At 48.3% G+C, this 23460-nt stretch overlaps 42 non-coding genes across 42 annotated transcripts; 15 read left to right on the top strand and 27 right to left on the bottom strand.

Moving 5' to 3' along the window:
• Window positions 1–153: 153 nt before the first annotated feature.
• Window positions 154–225, bottom strand: trnaq-uug (transfer RNA glutamine (anticodon UUG)). The gene has a single exon. It is a non-coding gene; the product is annotated as a tRNA-Gln (tRNA).
• A 184-nt stretch (window positions 226–409) lies between these two features.
• trnag-ucc (transfer RNA glycine (anticodon UCC)) lies at window positions 410–481 on the top strand. The gene has a single exon. It is a non-coding gene; the product is annotated as a tRNA-Gly (tRNA).
• A 385-nt stretch (window positions 482–866) lies between these two features.
• On the bottom strand, window positions 867–948 carry trnas-gcu (transfer RNA serine (anticodon GCU)). The gene has a single exon. It is a non-coding gene; the product is annotated as a tRNA-Ser (tRNA).
• Window positions 949–1664: 716 nt separating this feature from the next.
• trnaq-uug (transfer RNA glutamine (anticodon UUG)) lies at window positions 1665–1736 on the bottom strand. Its single transcript has one exon. It is a non-coding gene; the product is annotated as a tRNA-Gln (tRNA).
• Window positions 1737–1920: 184 nt separating this feature from the next.
• Window positions 1921–1992, top strand: trnag-ucc (transfer RNA glycine (anticodon UCC)). The gene has a single exon. It is a non-coding gene; the product is annotated as a tRNA-Gly (tRNA).
• A 385-nt stretch (window positions 1993–2377) lies between these two features.
• Window positions 2378–2459, bottom strand: trnas-gcu (transfer RNA serine (anticodon GCU)). The gene has a single exon. It is a non-coding gene; the product is annotated as a tRNA-Ser (tRNA).
• Window positions 2460–3175: 716 nt separating this feature from the next.
• On the bottom strand, window positions 3176–3247 carry trnaq-uug (transfer RNA glutamine (anticodon UUG)). The gene has a single exon. It is a non-coding gene; the product is annotated as a tRNA-Gln (tRNA).
• Window positions 3248–3431: 184 nt separating this feature from the next.
• Window positions 3432–3503, top strand: trnag-ucc (transfer RNA glycine (anticodon UCC)). The gene has a single exon. It is a non-coding gene; the product is annotated as a tRNA-Gly (tRNA).
• Window positions 3504–3888: 385 nt separating this feature from the next.
• On the bottom strand, window positions 3889–3970 carry trnas-gcu (transfer RNA serine (anticodon GCU)). The gene has a single exon. It is a non-coding gene; the product is annotated as a tRNA-Ser (tRNA).
• A 716-nt stretch (window positions 3971–4686) lies between these two features.
• On the bottom strand, window positions 4687–4758 carry trnaq-uug (transfer RNA glutamine (anticodon UUG)). The gene has a single exon. It is a non-coding gene; the product is annotated as a tRNA-Gln (tRNA).
• A 184-nt stretch (window positions 4759–4942) lies between these two features.
• On the top strand, window positions 4943–5014 carry trnag-ucc (transfer RNA glycine (anticodon UCC)). The gene has a single exon. It is a non-coding gene; the product is annotated as a tRNA-Gly (tRNA).
• Window positions 5015–5399: 385 nt separating this feature from the next.
• Window positions 5400–5481, bottom strand: trnas-gcu (transfer RNA serine (anticodon GCU)). The gene has a single exon. It is a non-coding gene; the product is annotated as a tRNA-Ser (tRNA).
• A 716-nt stretch (window positions 5482–6197) lies between these two features.
• On the bottom strand, window positions 6198–6269 carry trnaq-uug (transfer RNA glutamine (anticodon UUG)). Its single transcript has one exon. It is a non-coding gene; the product is annotated as a tRNA-Gln (tRNA).
• Window positions 6270–6453: 184 nt separating this feature from the next.
• trnag-ucc (transfer RNA glycine (anticodon UCC)) lies at window positions 6454–6525 on the top strand. Its single transcript has one exon. It is a non-coding gene; the product is annotated as a tRNA-Gly (tRNA).
• Window positions 6526–6910: 385 nt separating this feature from the next.
• On the bottom strand, window positions 6911–6992 carry trnas-gcu (transfer RNA serine (anticodon GCU)). The gene has a single exon. It is a non-coding gene; the product is annotated as a tRNA-Ser (tRNA).
• Window positions 6993–7964: 972 nt separating this feature from the next.
• trnag-ucc (transfer RNA glycine (anticodon UCC)) lies at window positions 7965–8036 on the top strand. Its single transcript has one exon. It is a non-coding gene; the product is annotated as a tRNA-Gly (tRNA).
• A 385-nt stretch (window positions 8037–8421) lies between these two features.
• On the bottom strand, window positions 8422–8503 carry trnas-gcu (transfer RNA serine (anticodon GCU)). The gene has a single exon. It is a non-coding gene; the product is annotated as a tRNA-Ser (tRNA).
• A 716-nt stretch (window positions 8504–9219) lies between these two features.
• On the bottom strand, window positions 9220–9291 carry trnaq-uug (transfer RNA glutamine (anticodon UUG)). Its single transcript has one exon. It is a non-coding gene; the product is annotated as a tRNA-Gln (tRNA).
• A 184-nt stretch (window positions 9292–9475) lies between these two features.
• Window positions 9476–9547, top strand: trnag-ucc (transfer RNA glycine (anticodon UCC)). The gene has a single exon. It is a non-coding gene; the product is annotated as a tRNA-Gly (tRNA).
• Window positions 9548–9932: 385 nt separating this feature from the next.
• trnas-gcu (transfer RNA serine (anticodon GCU)) lies at window positions 9933–10014 on the bottom strand. The gene has a single exon. It is a non-coding gene; the product is annotated as a tRNA-Ser (tRNA).
• Window positions 10015–10986: 972 nt separating this feature from the next.
• Window positions 10987–11058, top strand: trnag-ucc (transfer RNA glycine (anticodon UCC)). Its single transcript has one exon. It is a non-coding gene; the product is annotated as a tRNA-Gly (tRNA).
• Window positions 11059–11442: 384 nt separating this feature from the next.
• On the bottom strand, window positions 11443–11524 carry trnas-gcu (transfer RNA serine (anticodon GCU)). The gene has a single exon. It is a non-coding gene; the product is annotated as a tRNA-Ser (tRNA).
• A 972-nt stretch (window positions 11525–12496) lies between these two features.
• Window positions 12497–12568, top strand: trnag-ucc (transfer RNA glycine (anticodon UCC)). The gene has a single exon. It is a non-coding gene; the product is annotated as a tRNA-Gly (tRNA).
• Window positions 12569–12952: 384 nt separating this feature from the next.
• Window positions 12953–13034, bottom strand: trnas-gcu (transfer RNA serine (anticodon GCU)). The gene has a single exon. It is a non-coding gene; the product is annotated as a tRNA-Ser (tRNA).
• Window positions 13035–13750: 716 nt separating this feature from the next.
• trnaq-uug (transfer RNA glutamine (anticodon UUG)) lies at window positions 13751–13822 on the bottom strand. The gene has a single exon. It is a non-coding gene; the product is annotated as a tRNA-Gln (tRNA).
• A 184-nt stretch (window positions 13823–14006) lies between these two features.
• trnag-ucc (transfer RNA glycine (anticodon UCC)) lies at window positions 14007–14078 on the top strand. The gene has a single exon. It is a non-coding gene; the product is annotated as a tRNA-Gly (tRNA).
• A 385-nt stretch (window positions 14079–14463) lies between these two features.
• trnas-gcu (transfer RNA serine (anticodon GCU)) lies at window positions 14464–14545 on the bottom strand. Its single transcript has one exon. It is a non-coding gene; the product is annotated as a tRNA-Ser (tRNA).
• A 716-nt stretch (window positions 14546–15261) lies between these two features.
• trnaq-uug (transfer RNA glutamine (anticodon UUG)) lies at window positions 15262–15333 on the bottom strand. Its single transcript has one exon. It is a non-coding gene; the product is annotated as a tRNA-Gln (tRNA).
• A 184-nt stretch (window positions 15334–15517) lies between these two features.
• Window positions 15518–15589, top strand: trnag-ucc (transfer RNA glycine (anticodon UCC)). Its single transcript has one exon. It is a non-coding gene; the product is annotated as a tRNA-Gly (tRNA).
• Window positions 15590–15974: 385 nt separating this feature from the next.
• trnas-gcu (transfer RNA serine (anticodon GCU)) lies at window positions 15975–16056 on the bottom strand. The gene has a single exon. It is a non-coding gene; the product is annotated as a tRNA-Ser (tRNA).
• A 716-nt stretch (window positions 16057–16772) lies between these two features.
• On the bottom strand, window positions 16773–16844 carry trnaq-uug (transfer RNA glutamine (anticodon UUG)). Its single transcript has one exon. It is a non-coding gene; the product is annotated as a tRNA-Gln (tRNA).
• Window positions 16845–17028: 184 nt separating this feature from the next.
• trnag-ucc (transfer RNA glycine (anticodon UCC)) lies at window positions 17029–17100 on the top strand. The gene has a single exon. It is a non-coding gene; the product is annotated as a tRNA-Gly (tRNA).
• Window positions 17101–17485: 385 nt separating this feature from the next.
• Window positions 17486–17567, bottom strand: trnas-gcu (transfer RNA serine (anticodon GCU)). The gene has a single exon. It is a non-coding gene; the product is annotated as a tRNA-Ser (tRNA).
• A 716-nt stretch (window positions 17568–18283) lies between these two features.
• trnaq-uug (transfer RNA glutamine (anticodon UUG)) lies at window positions 18284–18355 on the bottom strand. Its single transcript has one exon. It is a non-coding gene; the product is annotated as a tRNA-Gln (tRNA).
• A 184-nt stretch (window positions 18356–18539) lies between these two features.
• On the top strand, window positions 18540–18611 carry trnag-ucc (transfer RNA glycine (anticodon UCC)). The gene has a single exon. It is a non-coding gene; the product is annotated as a tRNA-Gly (tRNA).
• Window positions 18612–18996: 385 nt separating this feature from the next.
• On the bottom strand, window positions 18997–19078 carry trnas-gcu (transfer RNA serine (anticodon GCU)). Its single transcript has one exon. It is a non-coding gene; the product is annotated as a tRNA-Ser (tRNA).
• A 716-nt stretch (window positions 19079–19794) lies between these two features.
• trnaq-uug (transfer RNA glutamine (anticodon UUG)) lies at window positions 19795–19866 on the bottom strand. Its single transcript has one exon. It is a non-coding gene; the product is annotated as a tRNA-Gln (tRNA).
• A 184-nt stretch (window positions 19867–20050) lies between these two features.
• trnag-ucc (transfer RNA glycine (anticodon UCC)) lies at window positions 20051–20122 on the top strand. The gene has a single exon. It is a non-coding gene; the product is annotated as a tRNA-Gly (tRNA).
• A 385-nt stretch (window positions 20123–20507) lies between these two features.
• trnas-gcu (transfer RNA serine (anticodon GCU)) lies at window positions 20508–20589 on the bottom strand. The gene has a single exon. It is a non-coding gene; the product is annotated as a tRNA-Ser (tRNA).
• A 716-nt stretch (window positions 20590–21305) lies between these two features.
• Window positions 21306–21377, bottom strand: trnaq-uug (transfer RNA glutamine (anticodon UUG)). The gene has a single exon. It is a non-coding gene; the product is annotated as a tRNA-Gln (tRNA).
• Window positions 21378–21561: 184 nt separating this feature from the next.
• trnag-ucc (transfer RNA glycine (anticodon UCC)) lies at window positions 21562–21633 on the top strand. Its single transcript has one exon. It is a non-coding gene; the product is annotated as a tRNA-Gly (tRNA).
• Window positions 21634–22018: 385 nt separating this feature from the next.
• trnas-gcu (transfer RNA serine (anticodon GCU)) lies at window positions 22019–22100 on the bottom strand. The gene has a single exon. It is a non-coding gene; the product is annotated as a tRNA-Ser (tRNA).
• Between the last annotated feature and the right edge of the window lie 1360 nt (window positions 22101–23460).

Below are 23460 nucleotides of genomic sequence, written 5' to 3'. Positions count from 1 at the left end.
TCTTCACTTGCAGATAGACCGTCTTGGATGTTGATGGATGACGCTGACTGTGGCGGAGGACTTTATGTTGAAAATTTGATGTGATCTATTCAAAATGGCTTTCGGCACTTTTTACTGACAGTAAAAACCTTTTGGCAGCGGTTGAAGATGAGAAGGTTCCACCGAGATTTGAACTCGGATCACTGGATTCAAAGTCCAGAGTGCTGACCGTTACACCATGGAACCAGGGCCACTGTGCTGGGTTGATTGAGAAATTGGGTCAAGGAATCAAACTTCTAAGCGTACTATGACAAGCAAGTTCATTTCCGTCAGATTTGCGACTTCACCGACCAGACGGTGTGAAAGGCTCTGCGTCGCTTGATAGAGCGGCAGGACTTTCTGCAATCAGCCATCAGCTAACGCTGTCTCCGCATTGGTGGTATAGTGGTGAGCATAGCTGCCTTCCAAGCAGTTGACCCGGGTTCGATTCCCGGCCAATGCACTGTCGTCGTGTCCTTTTTCAAAGGCTCAGACACATAAAGCCATTGCTTCACCAGACTTGCTTGACACCCAAGGACTGGTGTTTGTGCGGAAAAAAAGAACACAGGAGTACGCCGAAACATAAAGCCACTTCTTTGCATGGCTTCCTTTAGACCCAAGCACTGGTCGTTGCTGGAAAAAAAAAAGAGAAGGAAATGAAGCTGCAGCATTACCTGCTTGTCCAAGGCCCCAACTGCGGAGCAGATCAGATGCTGTAGCAGCAAAACGGGGCCCGTGAAGTCTTCATTTCAACAAGCATTTGCAGAGGAGTTTCATTGAGCGAATCCTAGAACCTATTATCAGGAAGTGTGTGCACACGCTACCTCTGTTTTAGAAACAACAGATCACGACGAGGATGGGATTCGAACCCACGCGTGCAGAGCACAATGGATTAGCAGTCCATCGCCTTAACCACTCGGCCACCTCGTCCTCCACCGTCTCACACCCGCTGCCGTGTCCAGCGGCAGTACCTATTGTCGCCTTGACGTCGGTTGTCTCCCGCCAATTCTGGGACCCCACATCCAGGTGGTGGGTGTTACCGGGACTGAGCGGTAGTGATGTTGGAACAACGTTGCCTCCAGTTACTTCACTAACCATTTGAAATGCTCAAACATGCCTTTCATGCAAACATTGATTCACAGTGGAAAACATCAAACAGGACTGATTCCGACTGACACAGCTGCGTGTTTCCCCTGCTGAACAGTTGAACCTCCTTTTAAGTGACATTGTGACAGGTGGAGATAAACGTACATCTCTTTTTTGCCATCTACGTTTTCATTGCGAAGCTGAGAAATTTGAATTTGAGCTCACTGGAAGAGGCCGTTTTTGGCTCGATCACTGAATAAACTGATTTCCACCAGAACAGGCTGCCCCCCGCACGGGGTTCAACCTTGCAGCATTTTATAGGCAAAGCAGTCAACCTGCTGCAGTATCCCTGTCTGTCATTCCATAGTCCAGATTTCTGTTTCCTGCCAGGCAAGACCATGGAAATCTCTTCACTTGCAGATAGACCGTCTTGGATGTTGATGGATGACGCTGACTGTGGCGGAGGACTTTATGTTGAAAATTTGATGTGATCTATTCAAAATGGCTTTCGGCACTTTTTACTGACAGTAAAAACCTTTTGGCAGCGGTTGAAGATGAGAAGGTTCCACCGAGATTTGAACTCGGATCACTGGATTCAAAGTCCAGAGTGCTGACCGTTACACCATGGAACCAGGGCCACTGTGCTGGGTTGATTGAGAAATTGGGTCAAGGAATCAAACTTCTAAGCGTACTATGACAAGCAAGTTCATTTCCGTCAGATTTGCGACTTCACCGACCAGACGGTGTGAAAGGCTCTGCGTCGCTTGATAGAGCGGCAGGACTTTCTGCAATCAGCCATCAGCTAACGCTGTCTCCGCATTGGTGGTATAGTGGTGAGCATAGCTGCCTTCCAAGCAGTTGACCCGGGTTCGATTCCCGGCCAATGCACTGTCGTCGTGTCCTTTTTCAAAGGCTCAGACACATAAAGCCATTGCTTCACCAGACTTGCTTGACACCCAAGGACTGGTGTTTGTGCGGAAAAAAAGAACACAGGAGTACGCCGAAACATAAAGCCACTTCTTTGCATGGCTTCCTTTAGACCCAAGCACTGGTCGTTGCTGGAAAAAAAAAAGAGAAGGAAATGAAGCTGCAGCATTACCTGCTTGTCCAAGGCCCCAACTGCGGAGCAGATCAGATGCTGTAGCAGCAAAACGGGGCCCGTGAAGTCTTCATTTCAACAAGCATTTGCAGAGGAGTTTCATTGAGCGAATCCTAGAACCTATTATCAGGAAGTGTGTGCACACGCTACCTCTGTTTTAGAAACAACAGATCACGACGAGGATGGGATTCGAACCCACGCGTGCAGAGCACAATGGATTAGCAGTCCATCGCCTTAACCACTCGGCCACCTCGTCCTCCACCGTCTCACACCCGCTGCCGTGTCCAGCGGCAGTACCTATTGTCGCCTTGACGTCGGTTGTCTCCCGCCAATTCTGGGACCCCACATCCAGGTGGTGGGTGTTACCGGGACTGAGCGGTAGTGATGTTGGAACAACGTTGCCTCCAGTTACTTCACTAACCATTTGAAATGCTCAAACATGCCTTTCATGCAAACATTGATTCACAGTGGAAAACATCAAACAGGACTGATTCCGACTGACACAGCTGCGTGTTTCCCCTGCTGAACAGTTGAACCTCCTTTTAAGTGACATTGTGACAGGTGGAGATAAACGTACATCTCTTTTTTGCCATCTACGTTTTCATTGCGAAGCTGAGAAATTTGAATTTGAGCTCACTGGAAGAGGCCGTTTTTGGCTCGATCACTGAATAAACTGATTTCCACCAGAACAGGCTGCCCCCCGCACGGGGTTCAACCTTGCAGCATTTTATAGGCAAAGCAGTCAACCTGCTGCAGTATCCCTGTCTGTCATTCCATAGTCCAGATTTCTGTTTCCTGCCAGGCAAGACCATGGAAATCTCTTCACTTGCAGATAGACCGTCTTGGATGTTGATGGATGACGCTGACTGTGGCGGAGGACTTTATGTTGAAAATTTGATGTGATCTATTCAAAATGGCTTTCGGCACTTTTTACTGACAGTAAAAACCTTTTGGCAGCGGTTGAAGATGAGAAGGTTCCACCGAGATTTGAACTCGGATCACTGGATTCAAAGTCCAGAGTGCTGACCGTTACACCATGGAACCAGGGCCACTGTGCTGGGTTGATTGAGAAATTGGGTCAAGGAATCAAACTTCTAAGCGTACTATGACAAGCAAGTTCATTTCCGTCAGATTTGCGACTTCACCGACCAGACGGTGTGAAAGGCTCTGCGTCGCTTGATAGAGCGGCAGGACTTTCTGCAATCAGCCATCAGCTAACGCTGTCTCCGCATTGGTGGTATAGTGGTGAGCATAGCTGCCTTCCAAGCAGTTGACCCGGGTTCGATTCCCGGCCAATGCACTGTCGTCGTGTCCTTTTTCAAAGGCTCAGACACATAAAGCCATTGCTTCACCAGACTTGCTTGACACCCAAGGACTGGTGTTTGTGCGGAAAAAAAGAACACAGGAGTACGCCGAAACATAAAGCCACTTCTTTGCATGGCTTCCTTTAGACCCAAGCACTGGTCGTTGCTGGAAAAAAAAAAGAGAAGGAAATGAAGCTGCAGCATTACCTGCTTGTCCAAGGCCCCAACTGCGGAGCAGATCAGATGCTGTAGCAGCAAAACGGGGCCCGTGAAGTCTTCATTTCAACAAGCATTTGCAGAGGAGTTTCATTGAGCGAATCCTAGAACCTATTATCAGGAAGTGTGTGCACACGCTACCTCTGTTTTAGAAACAACAGATCACGACGAGGATGGGATTCGAACCCACGCGTGCAGAGCACAATGGATTAGCAGTCCATCGCCTTAACCACTCGGCCACCTCGTCCTCCACCGTCTCACACCCGCTGCCGTGTCCAGCGGCAGTACCTATTGTCGCCTTGACGTCGGTTGTCTCCCGCCAATTCTGGGACCCCACATCCAGGTGGTGGGTGTTACCGGGACTGAGCGGTAGTGATGTTGGAACAACGTTGCCTCCAGTTACTTCACTAACCATTTGAAATGCTCAAACATGCCTTTCATGCAAACATTGATTCACAGTGGAAAACATCAAACAGGACTGATTCCGACTGACACAGCTGCGTGTTTCCCCTGCTGAACAGTTGAACCTCCTTTTAAGTGACATTGTGACAGGTGGAGATAAACGTACATCTCTTTTTTGCCATCTACGTTTTCATTGCGAAGCTGAGAAATTTGAATTTGAGCTCACTGGAAGAGGCCGTTTTTGGCTCGATCACTGAATAAACTGATTTCCACCAGAACAGGCTGCCCCCCGCACGGGGTTCAACCTTGCAGCATTTTATAGGCAAAGCAGTCAACCTGCTGCAGTATCCCTGTCTGTCATTCCATAGTCCAGATTTCTGTTTCCTGCCAGGCAAGACCATGGAAATCTCTTCACTTGCAGATAGACCGTCTTGGATGTTGATGGATGACGCTGACTGTGGCGGAGGACTTTATGTTGAAAATTTGATGTGATCTATTCAAAATGGCTTTCGGCACTTTTTACTGACAGTAAAAACCTTTTGGCAGCGGTTGAAGATGAGAAGGTTCCACCGAGATTTGAACTCGGATCACTGGATTCAAAGTCCAGAGTGCTGACCGTTACACCATGGAACCAGGGCCACTGTGCTGGGTTGATTGAGAAATTGGGTCAAGGAATCAAACTTCTAAGCGTACTATGACAAGCAAGTTCATTTCCGTCAGATTTGCGACTTCACCGACCAGACGGTGTGAAAGGCTCTGCGTCGCTTGATAGAGCGGCAGGACTTTCTGCAATCAGCCATCAGCTAACGCTGTCTCCGCATTGGTGGTATAGTGGTGAGCATAGCTGCCTTCCAAGCAGTTGACCCGGGTTCGATTCCCGGCCAATGCACTGTCGTCGTGTCCTTTTTCAAAGGCTCAGACACATAAAGCCATTGCTTCACCAGACTTGCTTGACACCCAAGGACTGGTGTTTGTGCGGAAAAAAAGAACACAGGAGTACGCCGAAACATAAAGCCACTTCTTTGCATGGCTTCCTTTAGACCCAAGCACTGGTCGTTGCTGGAAAAAAAAAAGAGAAGGAAATGAAGCTGCAGCATTACCTGCTTGTCCAAGGCCCCAACTGCGGAGCAGATCAGATGCTGTAGCAGCAAAACGGGGCCCGTGAAGTCTTCATTTCAACAAGCATTTGCAGAGGAGTTTCATTGAGCGAATCCTAGAACCTATTATCAGGAAGTGTGTGCACACGCTACCTCTGTTTTAGAAACAACAGATCACGACGAGGATGGGATTCGAACCCACGCGTGCAGAGCACAATGGATTAGCAGTCCATCGCCTTAACCACTCGGCCACCTCGTCCTCCACCGTCTCACACCCGCTGCCGTGTCCAGCGGCAGTACCTATTGTCGCCTTGACGTCGGTTGTCTCCCGCCAATTCTGGGACCCCACATCCAGGTGGTGGGTGTTACCGGGACTGAGCGGTAGTGATGTTGGAACAACGTTGCCTCCAGTTACTTCACTAACCATTTGAAATGCTCAAACATGCCTTTCATGCAAACATTGATTCACAGTGGAAAACATCAAACAGGACTGATTCCGACTGACACAGCTGCGTGTTTCCCCTGCTGAACAGTTGAACCTCCTTTTAAGTGACATTGTGACAGGTGGAGATAAACGTACATCTCTTTTTTGCCATCTACGTTTTCATTGCGAAGCTGAGAAATTTGAATTTGAGCTCACTGGAAGAGGCCGTTTTTGGCTCGATCACTGAATAAACTGATTTCCACCAGAACAGGCTGCCCCCCGCACGGGGTTCAACCTTGCAGCATTTTATAGGCAAAGCAGTCAACCTGCTGCAGTATCCCTGTCTGTCATTCCATAGTCCAGATTTCTGTTTCCTGCCAGGCAAGACCATGGAAATCTCTTCACTTGCAGATAGACCGTCTTGGATGTTGATGGATGACGCTGACTGTGGCGGAGGACTTTATGTTGAAAATTTGATGTGATCTATTCAAAATGGCTTTCGGCACTTTTTACTGACAGTAAAAACCTTTTGGCAGCGGTTGAAGATGAGAAGGTTCCACCGAGATTTGAACTCGGATCACTGGATTCAAAGTCCAGAGTGCTGACCGTTACACCATGGAACCAGGGCCACTGTGCTGGGTTGATTGAGAAATTGGGTCAAGGAATCAAACTTCTAAGCGTACTATGACAAGCAAGTTCATTTCCGTCAGATTTGCGACTTCACCGACCAGACGGTGTGAAAGGCTCTGCGTCGCTTGATAGAGCGGCAGGACTTTCTGCAATCAGCCATCAGCTAACGCTGTCTCCGCATTGGTGGTATAGTGGTGAGCATAGCTGCCTTCCAAGCAGTTGACCCGGGTTCGATTCCCGGCCAATGCACTGTCGTCGTGTCCTTTTTCAAAGGCTCAGACACATAAAGCCATTGCTTCACCAGACTTGCTTGACACCCAAGGACTGGTGTTTGTGCGGAAAAAAAGAACACAGGAGTACGCCGAAACATAAAGCCACTTCTTTGCATGGCTTCCTTTAGACCCAAGCACTGGTCGTTGCTGGAAAAAAAAAAGAGAAGGAAATGAAGCTGCAGCATTACCTGCTTGTCCAAGGCCCCAACTGCGGAGCAGATCAGATGCTGTAGCAGCAAAACGGGGCCCGTGAAGTCTTCATTTCAACAAGCATTTGGAGAGGAGTTTCATTGAGCGAATCCTAGAACCTATTATCAGGAAGTGTGTGCACACGCTACCTCTGTTTTAGAAACAACAGATCACGACGAGGATGGGATTCGAACCCACGCGTGCAGAGCACAATGGATTAGCAGTCCATCGCCTTAACCACTCGGCCACCTCGTCCTCCACCGTCTCACACCCGCTGCCGTGTCCAGCGGCAGTACCTATTGTCGCCTTGACGTCGGTTGTCTCCAGCCAATTCTGGGACCCCACATCCAGGTGGTGGGTGTTACCGGGACTGAGCGGTAGTGATGTTGGAACAACGTTGCCTCCAGTTACTTCACTAACCATTTGAAATGCTCAAACATGCCTTTCATGCAAACATTGATTCACAGTGGAAAACATCAAACAGGACTGATTCCGACTGACACAGCTGCGTGTTTCCCCTGCTGAATAGTTGAACCTCCTTTTAAGTGACATTGTGACAGGTGGAGATAAACGTACATCTCTTTTTTGCCATCTACGTTTTCATTGCGAAGCTGAGAAATTTGAATTTGAGCTCACTGGAAGAGGCCGTTTTTGGCTCGATCACTGAATAAACTGATTTCCACCAGAACAGGCTGCCCCCCGCACGGGGTTCAACCTTGCAGCATTTTATAGGCAAAGCAGTCAACCTGCTGCAGTATCCCTGTCTGTCATTCCATAGTCCAGATTTCTGTTTCCTGCCAGGCAAGACCATGGAAATCTCTTCACTTGCAGATAGACCGTCTTGGATGTTGATGGATGACGCTGACTGTGGCGGAGGACTTTATGTTGAAAATTTGATGTGATCTATTCAAAATGGCTTTCGGCACTTTTTACTGACAGTAAAAACCTTTTGGCAGCGGTTGAAGATGAGAAGGTTCCACCGAGATTTGAACTCGGATCACTGGATTCAAAGTCCCGAGTGCTGACCGTTACACCATGGAAGCAGGGCCACTGTGCTGGGTTGATTGAGAAATTGGGTCAAGGAATCAAACTTCTAAGCGTACTATGACAAGCAAGTTCATTTCCGTCAGATTTGCGACTTCACCGACCAGACGGTGTGAAAGGCTCTGCGTCGCTTGATAGAGCGGCAGGACTTTCTGCAATCAGCCATCAGCTAACGCTGTCTCCGCATTGGTGGTATAGTGGTGAGCATAGCTGCCTTCCAAGCAGTTGACCCGGGTTCGATTCCCGGCCAATGCACTGTCGTCGTGTCCTTTTTCAAAGGCTCAGACACATAAAGCCATTGCTTCACCAGACTTGCTTGACACCCAAGGACTGGTGTTTGTGCGGAAAAAAAGAACACAGGAGTACGCCGAAACATAAAGCCACTTCTTTGCATGGCTTCCTTTAGACCCAAGCACTGGTCGTTGCTGGAAAAAAAAAAGAGAAGGAAATGAAGCTGCAGCATTACCTGCTTGTCCAAGGCCCCAACTGCGGAGCAGATCAGATGCTGTAGCAGCAAAACGGTGCCCGTGAAGTCTTCATTTCAACAAGCATTTGCAGAGGAGTTTCATTGAGCGAATCCTAGAACCTATTATCAGGAAGTGTGTGCACACGCTACCTCTGTTTTAGAAACAACAGATCACGACGAGGATGGGATTCGAACCCACGCGTGCAGAGCACAACGGATTAGCAGTCCATCGCCTTAACCACTCGGCCACCTCGTCCTCCACCGTCTCACACCCGCTGCCGTGTCCAGCGGCAGTACCTATTGTCGCCTTGACGTCGGTTGTCTCCCGCCAATTCTGGGACCCCACATCCAGCCGGTGGGTGTTACCGGGACTGAGCGGTAGTGATGTTGGAACAACGTTGCCTCCAGTTACTTCACTAACCATTTGAAATGCTCAAACATGCCTTTCATGCAAACATTGATTCACAGTGGAAAACATCAAACAGGACTGATTCCGACTGACACAGCTGTGTGTTTCCCCTGCTGAACAGTTGAACCTCCTTTTAAGTGACATTGTGACAGGTGGAGATAAACGTACATCTCTTTTTTGCCATCTACGTTTTCATTGCGAAGCTGAGAAATTTGAATTTGAGCTCACTGGAAGAGGCCGTTTTTGGCTCGATCACTGAATAAACTGATTTCCACCAGAACAGGCTGCCCCCCGCACGGGGTTCAACCTTGCAGCATTTTATAGGCAAAGCAGTCAACCTGCTGCAGTATCCCTGTCTGTCATTCCATAGTCCAGATTTCTGTTTCCTGCCAGGCAAGACCATGGAAATCTCTTCACTTGCAGATAGACCGTCTTGGATGTTGATGGATGACGCTGACTGTGGCGGAGGACTTTATGTTGAAAATTTGATGTGATCTATTCAAAATGGCTTTCGGCACTTTTTACTGACAGTAAAAACCTTTTGGCAGCGGTTGAAGATGAGAAGGTTCCACCGAGATTTGAACTCGGATCACTGGATTCAAAGTCCAGAGTGCTGACCGTTACACCATGGAAGCAGGGCCACTGTGCTGGGTTGATTGAGAAATTGGGTCAAGTAATCAAACTTCTAAGCGTACTATGACAAGCAAGTTCATTTCCGTCAGATTTGCGACTTCACCGACCAGACGGTGTGAAAGGCTCTGCGTCGCTTGATAGAGCGGCAGGACTTTCTGCAATCAGCCATCAGCTAACACTGTCTCCGCATTGGTGGTATAGTGGTGAGCATAGCTGCCTTCCAAGCAGTTGACCCGGGTTCGATTCCCGGCCAATGCACTGTCGTCGTGTCCTTTTTCAAAGGCTCAGACACATAAAGCCATTGCTTCACCAGACTTGCTTGACACCCAAGGACTGGTGTTTGTGCGGAAAAAAAGAACACAGGAGTACGCCGAAACATAAAGCCACTTCTTTGCATGGCTTCCTTTAGACCCAAGCACTGGTCGTTGCTGGAAAAAAAAAAGAGAAGGAAATGAAGCTGCAGCATTACCTGCTTGTCCAAGGCCCCAACTGCGGAGCAGATCAGATGCTGTAGCAGCAAAACGGGGCCCGTGAAGTCTTCATTTCAACAAGCATTTGGAGAGGAGTTTCATTGAGCGAATCCTAGAACCTATTATCAGGAAGTGTGTGCTCACGCTACCTCTGTTTTAGAAACAACAGATCACGACGAGGATGGGATTCGAACCCACGCGTGCAGAGCACAATGGATTAGCAGTCCATCGCCTTAACCACTCGGCCACCTCGTCCTCCACCGTCTCACACCCGCTGCCGTGTCCAGCGGCAGTACCTATTGTCGCCTTGACGTCGGTTGTCTCCCGCCAATTCTGGGACCCCACATCCAGGTGGTGGGTGTTACCGGGACTGAGCGGTAGTGATGTTGGAACAACGTTGCCTCCAGTTACTTCACTAACCATTTGAAATGCTCAAACATGCCTTTCATGCAAACATTGATTCACAGTGGAAAACATCAAACAGGACTGATTCCGACTGACACAGCTGCGTGTTTCCCCTGCTGAACAGTTGAACCTCCTTTTAAGTGACATTGTGACAGGTGGAGATAAACGTACATCTCTTTTTTGCCATCTACGTTTTCATTGCGAAGCTGAGAAATTTGAATTTGAGCTCACTGGAAGAGGCCGTTTTTGGCTCGATCACTGAATAAACTGATTTCCACCAGAACAGGCTGCCCCCCGCACGGGGTTCAACCTTGCAGCATTTTATAGGCAAAGCAGTCAACCTGCTGCAGTATCCCTGTCTGTCATTCCATAGTCCAGATTTCTGTTTCCTGCCAGGCAAGACCATGGAAATCTCTTCACTTGCAGATAGACCGTCTTGGATGTTGATGGATGACGCTGACTGTGGCGGAGGACTTTATGTTGAAAATTTGATGTGATCTATTCAAAATGGCTTTCGGCACTTTTTACTGACAGTAAAAACCTTTTGGCAGCGGTTGAAGATGAGAAGGTTCCACCGAGATTTGAACTCGGATCACTGGATTCAAAGTCCCGAGTGCTGACCGTTACACCATGGAAGCAGGGCCACTGTGCTGGGTTGATTGAGAAATTGGGTCAAGGAATCAAACTTCTAAGCGTACTATGACAAGCAAGTTCATTTCCGTCAGATTTGCGACTTCACCGACCAGACGGTGTGAAAGGCTCTGCGTCGCTTGATAGAGCGGCAGGACTTTCTGCAATCAGCCATCAGCTAACGCTGTCTCCGCATTGGTGGTATAGTGGTGAGCATAGCTGCCTTCCAAGCAGTTGACCCGGGTTCGATTCCCGGCCAATGCACTGTCGTCGTGTCCTTTTTCAAAGGCTCAGACACATAAAGCCATTGCTTCACCAGACTTGCTTGACACCCAAGGACTGGTGTTTGTGCGGAAAAAAAGAACACAGGAGTACGCCGAAACATAAAGCCACTTCTTTGCATGGCTTCCTTTAGACCCAAGCACTGGTCGTTGCTGGAAAAAAAAAGAGAAGGAAATGAAGCTGCAGCATTACCTGCTTGTCCAAGGCCCCAACTGCGGAGCAGATCAGATGCTGTAGCAGCAAAACGGGGCCCGTGAAGTCTTCATTTCAACAAGCATTTGGAGAGGAGTTTCATTGAGCGAATCCTAGAACCTATTATCAGGAAGTGTGTGCTCACGCTACCTCTGTTTTAGAAACAACAGATCACGACGAGGATGGGATTCGAACCCACGCGTGCAGAGCACAATGGATTAGCAGTCCATCGCCTTAACCACTCGGCCACCTCTTCCTCCACCGTCTCACACCCGCTGCCGTGTCCAGCGGCAGTACCTATTGTCGCCTTGACGTCGGTTGTCTCCCGCCAATTCTGGGACCCCACATCCAGGTGGTGGGTGTTACCGGGACTGAGCGGTAGTGATGTTGGAACAACGTTGCCTCCAGTTACTTCACTAACCATTTGAAATGCTCAAACATGCCTTTCATGCAAACATTGATTCACAGTGGAAAACATCAAACAGGACTGATTCCGACTGACACAGCTGCGTGTTTCCCCTGCTGAACAGTTGAACCTCCTTTTAAGTGACATTGTGACAGGTGGAGATAAACGTACATCTCTTTTTTGCCATCTACGTTTTCATTGCGAAGCTGAGAAATTTGAATTTGAGCTCACTGGAAGAGGCCGTTTTTGGCTCGATCACTGAATAAACTGATTTCCACCAGAACAGGCTGCCCCCCGCACGGGGTTCAACCTTGCAGCATTTTATAGGCAAAGCAGTCAACCTGCTGCAGTATCCCTGTCTGTCATTCCATAGTCCAGATTTCTGTTTCCTGCCAGGCAAGACCATGGAAATCTCTTCACTTGCAGATAGACCGTCTTGGATGTTGATGGATGACGCTGACTGTGGCGGAGGACTTTATGTTGAAAATTTGATGTGATCTATTCAAAATGGCTTTCGGCACTTTTTACTGACAGTAAAAACCTTTTGGCAGCGGTTGAAGATGAGAAGGTTCCACCGAGATTTGAACTCGGATCACTGGATTCAAAGTCCCGAGTGCTGACCGTTACACCATGGAAGCAGGGCCACTGTGCTGGGTTGATTGAGAAATTGGGTCAAGGAATCAAACTTCTAAGCGTACTATGACAAGCAAGTTCATTTCCGTCAGATTTGCGACTTCACCGACCAGACGGTGTGAAAGGCTCTGCGTCGCTTGATAGAGCGGCAGGACTTTCTGCAATCAGCCATCAGCTAACGCTGTCTCCGCATTGGTGGTATAGTGGTGAGCATAGCTGCCTTCCAAGCAGTTGACCCGGGTTCGATTCCCGGCCAATGCACTGTCGTCGTGTCCTTTTTCAAAGGCTCAGACACATAAAGCCATTGCTTCACCAGACTTGCTTGACACCCAAGGACTGGTGTTTGTGCGGAAAAAAAGAACACAGGAGTACGCCGAAACATAAAGCCACTTCTTTGCATGGCTTCCTTTAGACCCAAGCACTGGTCGTTGCTGGAAAAAAAAAGAGAAGGAAATGAAGCTGCAGCATTACCTGCTTGTCCAAGGCCCCAACTGCGGAGCAGATCAGATGCTGTAGCAGCAAAACGGGGCCCGTGAAGTCTTCATTTCAACAAGCATTTGGAGAGGAGTTTCATTGAGCGAATCCTAGAACCTATTATCAGGAAGTGTGTGCTCACGCTACCTCTGTTTTAGAAACAACAGATCACGACGAGGATGGGATTCGAACCCACGCGTGCAGAGCACAATGGATTAGCAGTCCATCGCCTTAACCACTCGGCCACCTCTTCCTCCACCGTCTCACACCCGCTGCCGTGTCCAGCGGCAGTACCTATTGTCGCCTTGACGTCGGTTGTCTCCCGCCAATTCTGGGACCCCACATCCAGGTGGTGGGTGTTACCGGGACTGAGCGGTAGTGATGTTGGAACAACGTTGCCTCCAGTTACTTCACTAACCATTTGAAATGCTCAAACATGCCTTTCATGCAAACATTGATTCACAGTGGAAAACATCAAACAGGACTGATTCCGACTGACACAGCTGCGTGTTTCCCCTGCTGAACAGTTGAACCTCCTTTTAAGTGACATTGTGACAGGTGGAGATAAACGTACATCTCTTTTTTGCCATCTACGTTTTCATTGCGAAGCTGAGAAATTTGAATTTGAGCTCACTGGAAGAGGCCGTTTTTGGCTCGATCACTGAATAAACTGATTTCCACCAGAACAGGCTGCCCCCCGCACGGGGTTCAACCTTGCAGCATTTTATAGGCAAAGCAGTCAACCTGCTGCAGTATCCCTGTCTGTCATTCCATAGTCCAGATTTCTGTTTCCTGCCAGGCAAGACCATGGAAATCTCTTCACTTGCAGATAGACCGTCTTGGATGTTGATGGATGACGCTGACTGTGGCGGAGGACTTTATGTTGAAAATTTGATGTGATCTATTCAAAATGGCTTTCGGCACTTTTTACTGACAGTAAAAACCTTTTGGCAGCGGTTGAAGATGAGAAGGTTCCACCGAGATTTGAACTCGGATCACTGGATTCAAAGTCCAGAGTGCTGACCGTTACACCATGGAACCAGGGCCACTGTGCTGGGTTGATTGAGAAATTGGGTCAAGGAATCAAACTTCTAAGCGTACTATGACAAGCAAGTTCATTTCCGTCAGATTTGCGACTTCACCGACCAGACGGTGTGAAAGGCTCTGCGTCGCTTGATAGAGCGGCAGGACTTTCTGCAATCAGCCATCAGCTAACGCTGTCTCCGCATTGGTGGTATAGTGGTGAGCATAGCTGCCTTCCAAGCAGTTGACCCGGGTTTGATTCCCGGCCAATGCACTGTCGTCGTGTCCTTTTTCAAAGGCTCAGACACATAAAGCCATTGCTTCACCAGACTTGCTTGACACCCAAGGACTGGTGTTTGTGCGGAAAAAAAGAACACAGGAGTACGCCGAAACATAAAGCCACTTCTTTGCATGGCTTCCTTTAGACCCAAGCACTGGTCGTTGCTGGAAAAAAAAAAGAGAAGGAAATGAAGCTGCAGCATTACCTGCTTGTCCAAGGCCCCAACTGCGGAGCAGATCAGATGCTGTAGCAGCAAAACGGGGCCCGTGAAGTCTTCATTTCAACAAGCATTTGCAGAGGAGTTTCATTGAGCGAATCCTAGAACCTATTATCAGGAAGTGTGTGCACACGCTACCTCTGTTTTAGAAACAACAGATCACGACGAGGATGGGATTCGAACCCACGCGTGCAGAGCACAATGGATTAGCAGTCCATCGCCTTAACCACTCGGCCACCTCGTCCTCCACCGTCTCACACCCGCTGCCGTGTCCAGCGGCAGTACCTATTGTCGCCTTGACGTCGGTTGTCTCCCGCCAATTCTGGGACCCCACATCCAGCCGGTGGGTGTTACCGGGACTGAGCGGTAGTGATGTTGGAACAACGTTGCCTCCAGTTACTTCACTAACCATTTGAAATGCTCAAACATGCCTTTCATGCAAACATTGATTCACAGTGGAAAACATCAAACAGGACTGATTCCGACTGACACAGCTGTGTGTTTCCCCTGCTGAACAGTTGAACCTCCTTTTAAGTGACATTGTGACAGGTGGAGATAAACGTACATCTCTTTTTTGCCATCTACGTTTTCATTGCGAAGCTGAGAAATTTGAATTTGAGCTCACTGGAAGAGGCCGTTTTTGGCTCGATCACTGAATAAACTGATTTCCACCAGAACAGGCTGCCCCCCGCACGGGGTTCAACCTTGCAGCATTTTATAGGCAAAGCAGTCAACCTGCTGCAGTATCCCTGTCTGTCATTCCATAGTCCAGATTTCTGTTTCCTGCCAGGCAAGACCATGGAAATCTCTTCACTTGCAGATAGACCGTCTTGGATGTTGATGGATGACGCTGACTGTGGCGGAGGACTTTATGTTGAAAATTTGATGTGATCTATTCAAAATGGCTTTCGGCACTTTTTACTGACAGTAAAAACCTTTTGGCAGCGGTTGAAGATGAGAAGGTTCCACCGAGATTTGAACTCGGATCACTGGATTCAAAGTCCAGAGTGCTGACCGTTACACCATGGAACCAGGGCCACTGTGCTGGGTTGATTGAGAAATTGGGTCAAGGAATCAAACTTCTAAGCGTACTATGACAAGCAAGTTCATTTCCGTCAGATTTGCGACTTCACCGACCAGACGGTGTGAAAGGCTCTGCGTCGCTTGATAGAGCGGCAGGACTTTCTGCAATCAGCCATCAGCTAATGCTGTCTCCGCATTGGTGGTATAGTGGTGAGCATAGCTGCCTTCCAAGCAGTTGACCCGGGTTCGATTCCCGGCCAATGCACTGTCGTCGTGTCCTTTTTCAAAGGCTCAGACACATAAAGCCATTGCTTCACCAGACTTGCTTGACACCCAAGGACTGGTGTTTGTGCGGAAAAAAAGAACACAGGAGTACGCCGAAACATAAAGCCACTTCTTTGCATGGCTTCCTTTAGACCCAAGCACTGGTCGTTGCTGGAAAAAAAAAAGAGAAGGAAATGAAGCTGCAGCATTACCTGCTTGTCCAAGGCCCCAACTGCGGAGCAGATCAGATGCTGTAGCAGCAAAACGGGGCCCGTGAAGTCTTCATTTCAACAAGCATTTGCAGAGGAGTTTCATTGAGCGAATCCTAGAACCTATTATCAGGAAGTGTGTGCACACGCTACATCTGTTTTAGAAACAACAGATCACGACGAGGATGGGATTCGAACCCACGCGTGCAGAGCACAATGGATTAGCAGTCCATCGCCTTAACCACTCGGCCACCTCGTCCTCCACCGTCTCACACCCGCTGCCGTGTCCAGCGGCAGTACCTATTGTCGCCTTGACGTCGGTTGTCTCCCGCCAATTCTGGGACCCCACATCCAGCCGGTGGGTGTTACCGGGACTGAGCGGTAGTGATGTTGGAACAACGTTGCCTCCAGTTACTTCACTAACCATTTGAAATGCTCAAACATGCCTTTCATGCAAACATTGATTCACAGTGGAAAACATCAAACAGGACTGATTCCGACTGACACAGCTGTGTGTTTCCCCTGCTGAACAGTTGAACCTCCTTTTAAGTGACATTGTGACAGGTGGAGATAAACGTACATCTCTTTTTTGCCATCTACGTTTTCATTGCGAAGCTGAGAAATTTGAATTTGAGCTCACTGGAAGAGGCCGTTTTTGGCTCGATCACTGAATAAACTGATTTCCACCAGAACAGGCTGCCCCCCGCACGGGGTTCAACCTTGCAGCATTTTATAGGCAAAGCAGTCAACCTGCTGCAGTATCCCTGTCTGTCATTCCATAGTCCAGATTTCTGTTTCCTGCCAGGCAAGACCATGGAAATCTCTTCACTTGCAGATAGACCGTCTTGGATGTTGATGGATGACGCTGACTGTGGCGGAGGACTTTATGTTGAAAATTTGATGTGATCTATTCAAAATGGCTTTCGGCACTTTTTACTGACAGTAAAAACCTTTTGGCAGCGGTTGAAGATGAGAAGGTTCCACCGAGATTTGAACTCGGATCACTGGATTCAAAGTCCAGAGTGCTGACCGTTACACCATGGAACCAGGGCCACTGTGCTGGGTTGATTGAGAAATTGGGTCAAGGAATCAAACTTCTAAGCGTACTATGACAAGCAAGTTCATTTCCGTCAGATTTGCGACTTCACCGACCAGACGGTGTGAAAGGCTCTGCGTCGCTTGATAGAGCGGCAGGACTTTCTGCAATCAGCCATCAGCTAATGCTGTCTCCGCATTGGTGGTATAGTGGTGAGCATAGCTGCCTTCCAAGCAGTTGACCCGGGTTCGATTCCCGGCCAATGCACTGTCGTCGTGTCCTTTTTCAAAGGCTCAGACACATAAAGCCATTGCTTCACCAGACTTGCTTGACACCCAAGGACTGGTGTTTGTGCGGAAAAAAAGAACACAGGAGTACGCCGAAACATAAAGCCACTTCTTTGCATGGCTTCCTTTAGACCCAAGCACTGGTCGTTGCTGGAAAAAAAAAAGAGAAGGAAATGAAGCTGCAGCATTACCTGCTTGTCCAAGGCCCCAACTGCGGAGCAGATCAGATGCTGTAGCAGCAAAACGGGGCCCGTGAAGTCTTCATTTCAACAAGCATTTGCAGAGGAGTTTCATTGAGCGAATCCTAGAACCTATTATCAGGAAGTGTGTGCACACGCTACATCTGTTTTAGAAACAACAGATCACGACGAGGATGGGATTCGAACCCACGCGTGCAGAGCACAATGGATTAGCAGTCCATCGCCTTAACCACTCGGCCACCTCGTCCTCCACCGTCTCACACCCGCTGCCGTGTCCAGCGGCAGTACCTATTGTCGCCTTGACGTCGGTTGTCTCCCGCCAATTCTGGGACCCCACATCCAGCCGGTGGGTGTTACCGGGACTGAGCGGTAGTGATGTTGGAACAACGTTGCCTCCAGTTACTTCACTAACCATTTGAAATGCTCAAACATGCCTTTCATGCAAACATTGATTCACAGTGGAAAACATCAAACAGGACTGATTCCGACTGACACAGCTGTGTGTTTCCCCTGCTGAACAGTTGAACCTCCTTTTAAGTGACATTGTGACAGGTGGAGATAAACGTACATCTCTTTTTTGCCATCTACGTTTTCATTGCGAAGCTGAGAAATTTGAATTTGAGCTCACTGGAAGAGGCCGTTTTTGGCTCGATCACTGAATAAACTGATTTCCACCAGAACAGGCTGCCCCCCGCACGGGGTTCAACCTTGCAGCATTTTATAGGCAAAGCAGTCAACCTGCTGCAGTATCCCTGTCTGTCATTCCATAGTCCAGATTTCTGTTTCCTGCCAGGCAAGACCATGGAAATCTCTTCACTTGCAGATAGACCGTCTTGGATGTTGATGGATGACGCTGACTGTGGCGGAGGACTTTATGTTGAAAATTTGATGTGATCTATTCAAAATGGCTTTCGGCACTTTTTACTGACAGTAAAAACCTTTTGGCAGCGGTTGAAGATGAGAAGGTTCCACCGAGATTTGAACTCGGATCACTGGATTCAAAGTCCAGAGTGCTGACCGTTACACCATGGAACCAGGGCCACTGTGCTGGGTTGATTGAGAAATTGGGTCAAGGAATCAAACTTCTAAGCGTACTATGACAAGCAAGTTCATTTCCGTCAGATTTGCGACTTCACCGACCAGACGGTGTGAAAGGCTCTGCGTCGCTTGATAGAGCAGCAGGACTTTCTGCAATCAGCCATCAGTTAACGCTGTCTCTGCATTGGTGGTATAGTGGTGAGCATAGCTGCCTTCCAAGCAGTTGACCCGGGTTCGATTCCCGGCCAATGCACTGTCGTCGTGTCCTTTTTCAAAGGCTCAGACACATAAAGCCATTGCTTCACCAGACTTGCTTGACACCCAAGGACTGGTGTTTGTGCGGAAAAAAAGAACACAGGAGTACGCCGAAACATAAAGCCACTTCTTTGCATGGCTTCCTTTAGACCCAAGCACTGGTCGTTGCTGGAAAAAAAAAAGAGAAGGAAATGAAGCTGCAGCATTACCTGCTTGTCCAAGGCCCCAACTGCGGAGCAGATCAGATGCTGTAGCAGCAAAACTGGGCCCGTGAAGTCTTCATTTCAACAAGCATTTGCAGAGGAGTTTCATTGAGCGAATCCTAGAACCTATTATCAGGAAGTGTGTGCACACGCTACCTCTGTTTTAGAAACAACAGATCACGACGAGGATGGGATTCGAACCCACGCGTGCAGAGCACAATGGATTAGCAGTCCATCGCCTTAACCACTCGGCCACCTCGTCCTCCACCGTCTCACACCCGCTGCCGTGTCCAGCGGCAGTACCTATTGTCGCCTTGACGTCGGTTGTCTCCCGCCAATTCTGGGACCCCACATCCAGGTGGTGGGTGTTACCGGGACTGAGCGGTAGTGATGTTGGAACAACGTTGCCTCCAGTTACTTCACTAACCATTTGAAATGCTCAAACATGCCTTTCATGCAAACATTGATTCACAGTGGAAAACATCAAACAGGACTGATTCCGACTGACACAGCTGTGTGTTTCCCCTGCTGAACAGTTGAACCTCCTTTTAAGTGACATTGTGACAGGTGGAGATAAACGTACATCTCTTTTTTGCCATCTACGTTTTCATTGCGAAGCTGAGAAATTTGAATTTGAGCTCACTGGAAGAGGCCGTTTTTGGCTCGATCACTGAATAAACTGATTTCCACCAGAACAGGCTGCCCCCCGCACGGGGTTCAACCTTGCAGCATTTTATAGGCAAAGCAGTCAACCTGCTGCAGTATCCCTGTCTGTCATTCCATAGTCCAGATTTCTGTTTCCTGCCAGGCAAGACCATGGAAATCTCTTCACTTGCAGATAGACCGTCTTGGATGTTGATGGATGACGCTGACTGTGGCGGAGGACTTTATGTTGAAAATTTGATGTGATCTATTCAAAATGGCTTTCGGCACTTTTTACTGACAGTAAAAACCTTTTGGCAGCGGTTGAAGATGAGAAGGTTCCACCGAGATTTGAACTCGGATCACTGGATTCAAAGTCCAGAGTGCTGACCGTTACACCATGGAACCAGGGCCACTGTGCTGGGTTGATTGAGAAATTGGGTCAAGGAATCAAACTTCTAAGCGTACTATGACAAGCAAGTTCATTTCCGTCAGATTTGCGACTTCACCGACCAGACGGTGTGAAAGGCTCTGCGTCGCTTGATAGAGCGGCAGGACTTTCTGCAATCAGCCATCAGTTAACGCTGTCTCTGCATTGGTGGTATAGTGGTGAGCATAGCTGCCTTCCAAGCAGTTGACCCGGGTTCGATTCCCGGCCAATGCACTGTCGTCGTGTCCTTTTTCAAAGGCTCAGACACATAAAGCCATTGCTTCACCAGACTTGCTTGACACCCAAGGACTGGTGTTTGTGCGGAAAAAAAGAACACAGGAGTACGCCGAAACATAAAGCCACTTCTTTGCATGGCTTCCTTTAGACCCAAGCACTGGTCGTTGCTGGAAAAAAAAAAGAGAAGGAAATGAAGCTGCAGCATTACCTGCTCGTCCAAGGCCCCAACTGCGGAGCAGATCAGATGCTGTAGCAGCAAAACGGGGCCCGTGAAGTCTTCATTTCAACAAGCATTTGCAGAGGAGTTTCATTGAGCGAATCCTAGAACCTATTATCAGGAAGTGTGTGCTCACGCTACCTCTGTTTTAGAAACAACAGATCACGACGAGGATGGGATTCGAACCCACGCGTGCAGAGCACAATGGATTAGCAGTCCATCGCCTTAACCACTCGGCCACCTCGTCCTCCACCGTCTCACACCCGCTGCCGTGTCCAGCGGCAGTACCTATTGTCGCCTTGACGTCGGTTGTCTCCCGCCAATTCTGGGACCCCACATCCAGCCGGTGGGTGTTACCGGGACTGAGCGGTAGTGATGTTGGAACAACGTTGCCTCCAGTTACTTCACTAACCATTTGAAATGCTCAAACATGCCTTTCATGCAAACATTGATTCACAGTGGAAAACATCAAACAGGACTGATTCCGACTGACACAGCTGTGTGTTTCCCCTGCTGAACAGTTGAACCTCCTTTTAAGTGACATTGTGACAGGTGGAGATAAACGTACATCTCTTTTTTGCCATCTACGTTTTCATTGCGAAGCTGAGAAATTTGAATTTGAGCTCACTGGAAGAGGCCGTTTTTGGCTCGATCACTGAATAAACTGATTTCCACCAGAACAGGCTGCCCCCCGCACGGGGTTCAACCTTGCAGCATTTTATAGGCAAAGCAGTCAACCTGCTGCAGTATCCCTGTCTGTCATTCCATAGTCCAGATTTCTGTTTCCTGCCAGGCAAGACCATGGAAATCTCTTCACTTGCAGATAGACCGTCTTGGATGTTGATGGATGACGCTGACTGTGGCGGAGGACTTTATGTTGAAAATTTGATGTGATCTATTCAAAATGGCTTTCGGCACTTTTTACTGACAGTAAAAACCTTTTGGCAGCGGTTGAAGATGAGAAGGTTCCACCGAGATTTGAACTCGGATCACTGGATTCAAAGTCCAGAGTGCTGACCGTTACACCATGGAACCAGGGCCACTGTGCTGGGTTGATTGAGAAATTGGGTCAAGGAATCAAACTTCTAAGCGTACTATGACAAGCAAGTTCATTTCCGTCAGATTTGCGACTTCACCGACCAGACGGTGTGAAAGGCTCTGCGTCGCTTGATAGAGCGGCAGGACTTTCTGCAATCAGCCATCAGTTAACGCTGTCTCTGAATTGGTGGCATAGTGGTGAGCATAGCTGCCTTCCAAGCAGTTGACCCGGGTTCGATTCCCGGCCAATGCACTGTCGTCGTGTCCTTTTTCAAAGGCTCAGACACATAAAGCCATTGCTTCACCAGACTTGCTTGACACCCAAGGACTGGTGTTTGTGCGGAAAAAAAGAACACAGGAGTACGCCGAAACATAAAGCCACTTCTTTGCATGGCTTCCTTTAGACCCAAGCACTGGTCGTTGCTGGAAAAAAAAAAGAGAAGGAAATGAAGCTGCAGCATTACCTGCTCGTCCAAGGCCCCAACTGCGGAGCAGATCAGATGCTGTAGCAGCAAAACGGGGCCCGTGAAGTCTTCATTTCAACAAGCATTTGCAGAGGAGTTTCATTGAGCGAATCCTAGAACCTATTATCAGGAAGTGTGTGCACACGCTACCTCTGTTTTAGAAACAACAGATCACGACGAGGATGGGATTCGAACCCACGCGTGCAGAGCACAATGGATTAGCAGTCCATCGCCTTAACCACTCGGCCACCTCGTCCTCCACCGTCTCACACCCGCTGCCGTGTCCAGCGGCAGTACCTATTGTCGCCTTGACGTCGGTTGTCTCCCGCCAATTCTGGGACCCCACATCCAGCCGGTGGGTGTTACCGGGACTGAGCGGTAGTGATGTTGGAACAACGTTGCCTCCAGTTACTTCACTAACCATTTGAAATGCTCAAACATGCCTTTCATGCAAACATTGATTCACAGTGGAAAACATCAAACAGGACTGATTCCGACTGACACAGCTGTGTGTTTCCCCTGCTGAACAGTTGAACCTCCTTTTAAGTGACATTGTGACAGGTGGAGATAAACGTACATCTCTTTTTTGCCATCTACGTTTTCATTGCGAAGCTGAGAAATTTGAATTTGAGCTCACTGGAAGAGGCCGTTTTTGGCTCGATCACTGAATAAACTGATTTCCACCAGAACAGGCTGCCCCCCGCACGGGGTTCAACCTTGCAGCATTTTATAGGCAAAGCAGTCAACCTGCTGCAGTATCCCTGTCTATCATTCCATAGTCCAGATTTCTGTTTCCCGCCAGGCAAGACCATGGAAATCTGTTCACGACAAGACATCAGCAAATAGGAAGAGAGAAAATCTGCACTTTTGGTATTCTTCTTTTTATCCATAAGTTGTCTAACTTCATTGACTTGTAGCAAGTTGCGTGACACAGTTTGAGTTGCCCATGCTTAAAGAATCAAACGACCTGCTCCTTGCTACTGATTCTGGAGATTGTGCATTACTACTCCTATTAGACCTCACAGCTGCCTTCGACACTGTTGACCATGCCATATTAATAGACCGTCTCAAAAATGGAGTCAGTATTGGTGGTACAGCTCTGGCCTGGCTCACCTCATACCTGAATAACAGAACCTTCTCTGTCAATATAGGTACCTTCTCTTCATCCTCAGCCAATATTTCCTGTGGGGTCCCCCAAGGTTCTATTCTAGGTCCAATTCTTTTCTGCATTTACATGCTCCCGCTGGGTCAAATCATTCAAAAATATATTTCATTCCACTGTTATGCAGATGATACACAGCTTTACCTCCCCCTAAGACCTGATGACCAACACACTTTAAGGAATCTAAAAAACTGCCTTGAGCACATAAACTGCTGGATGGCTCAAAACTTTCTTCAATTAAACAACAACAAATCTGAAATCGTTTTATTCAGCCCTCCCGATTCCACAAACATTATTACCAAAAACCTGGGCCAGCTAGCTACCTATGTCAAACCGTCTGCCAAAAATCTGTGTGTGATATTTGATTCGGCCCTCAAATTTGAAAAACAGGTCAAATCAGTAGTAAAAGCCAGCTTCTTCCAACTAAGAAACATCTCCAAAATCAAACAATTTG

This window comes from Centroberyx gerrardi, chromosome 4 (assembly GCF_048128805.1).
Source record: "Centroberyx gerrardi isolate f3 chromosome 4, fCenGer3.hap1.cur.20231027, whole genome shotgun sequence".
NCBI lineage: Eukaryota > Metazoa > Chordata > Actinopteri > Beryciformes > Berycidae > Centroberyx > Centroberyx gerrardi.
The sequence above is the reverse complement of the archived record's forward strand: the minus strand, read 5'-3'. Positions and strand labels throughout refer to the sequence as shown.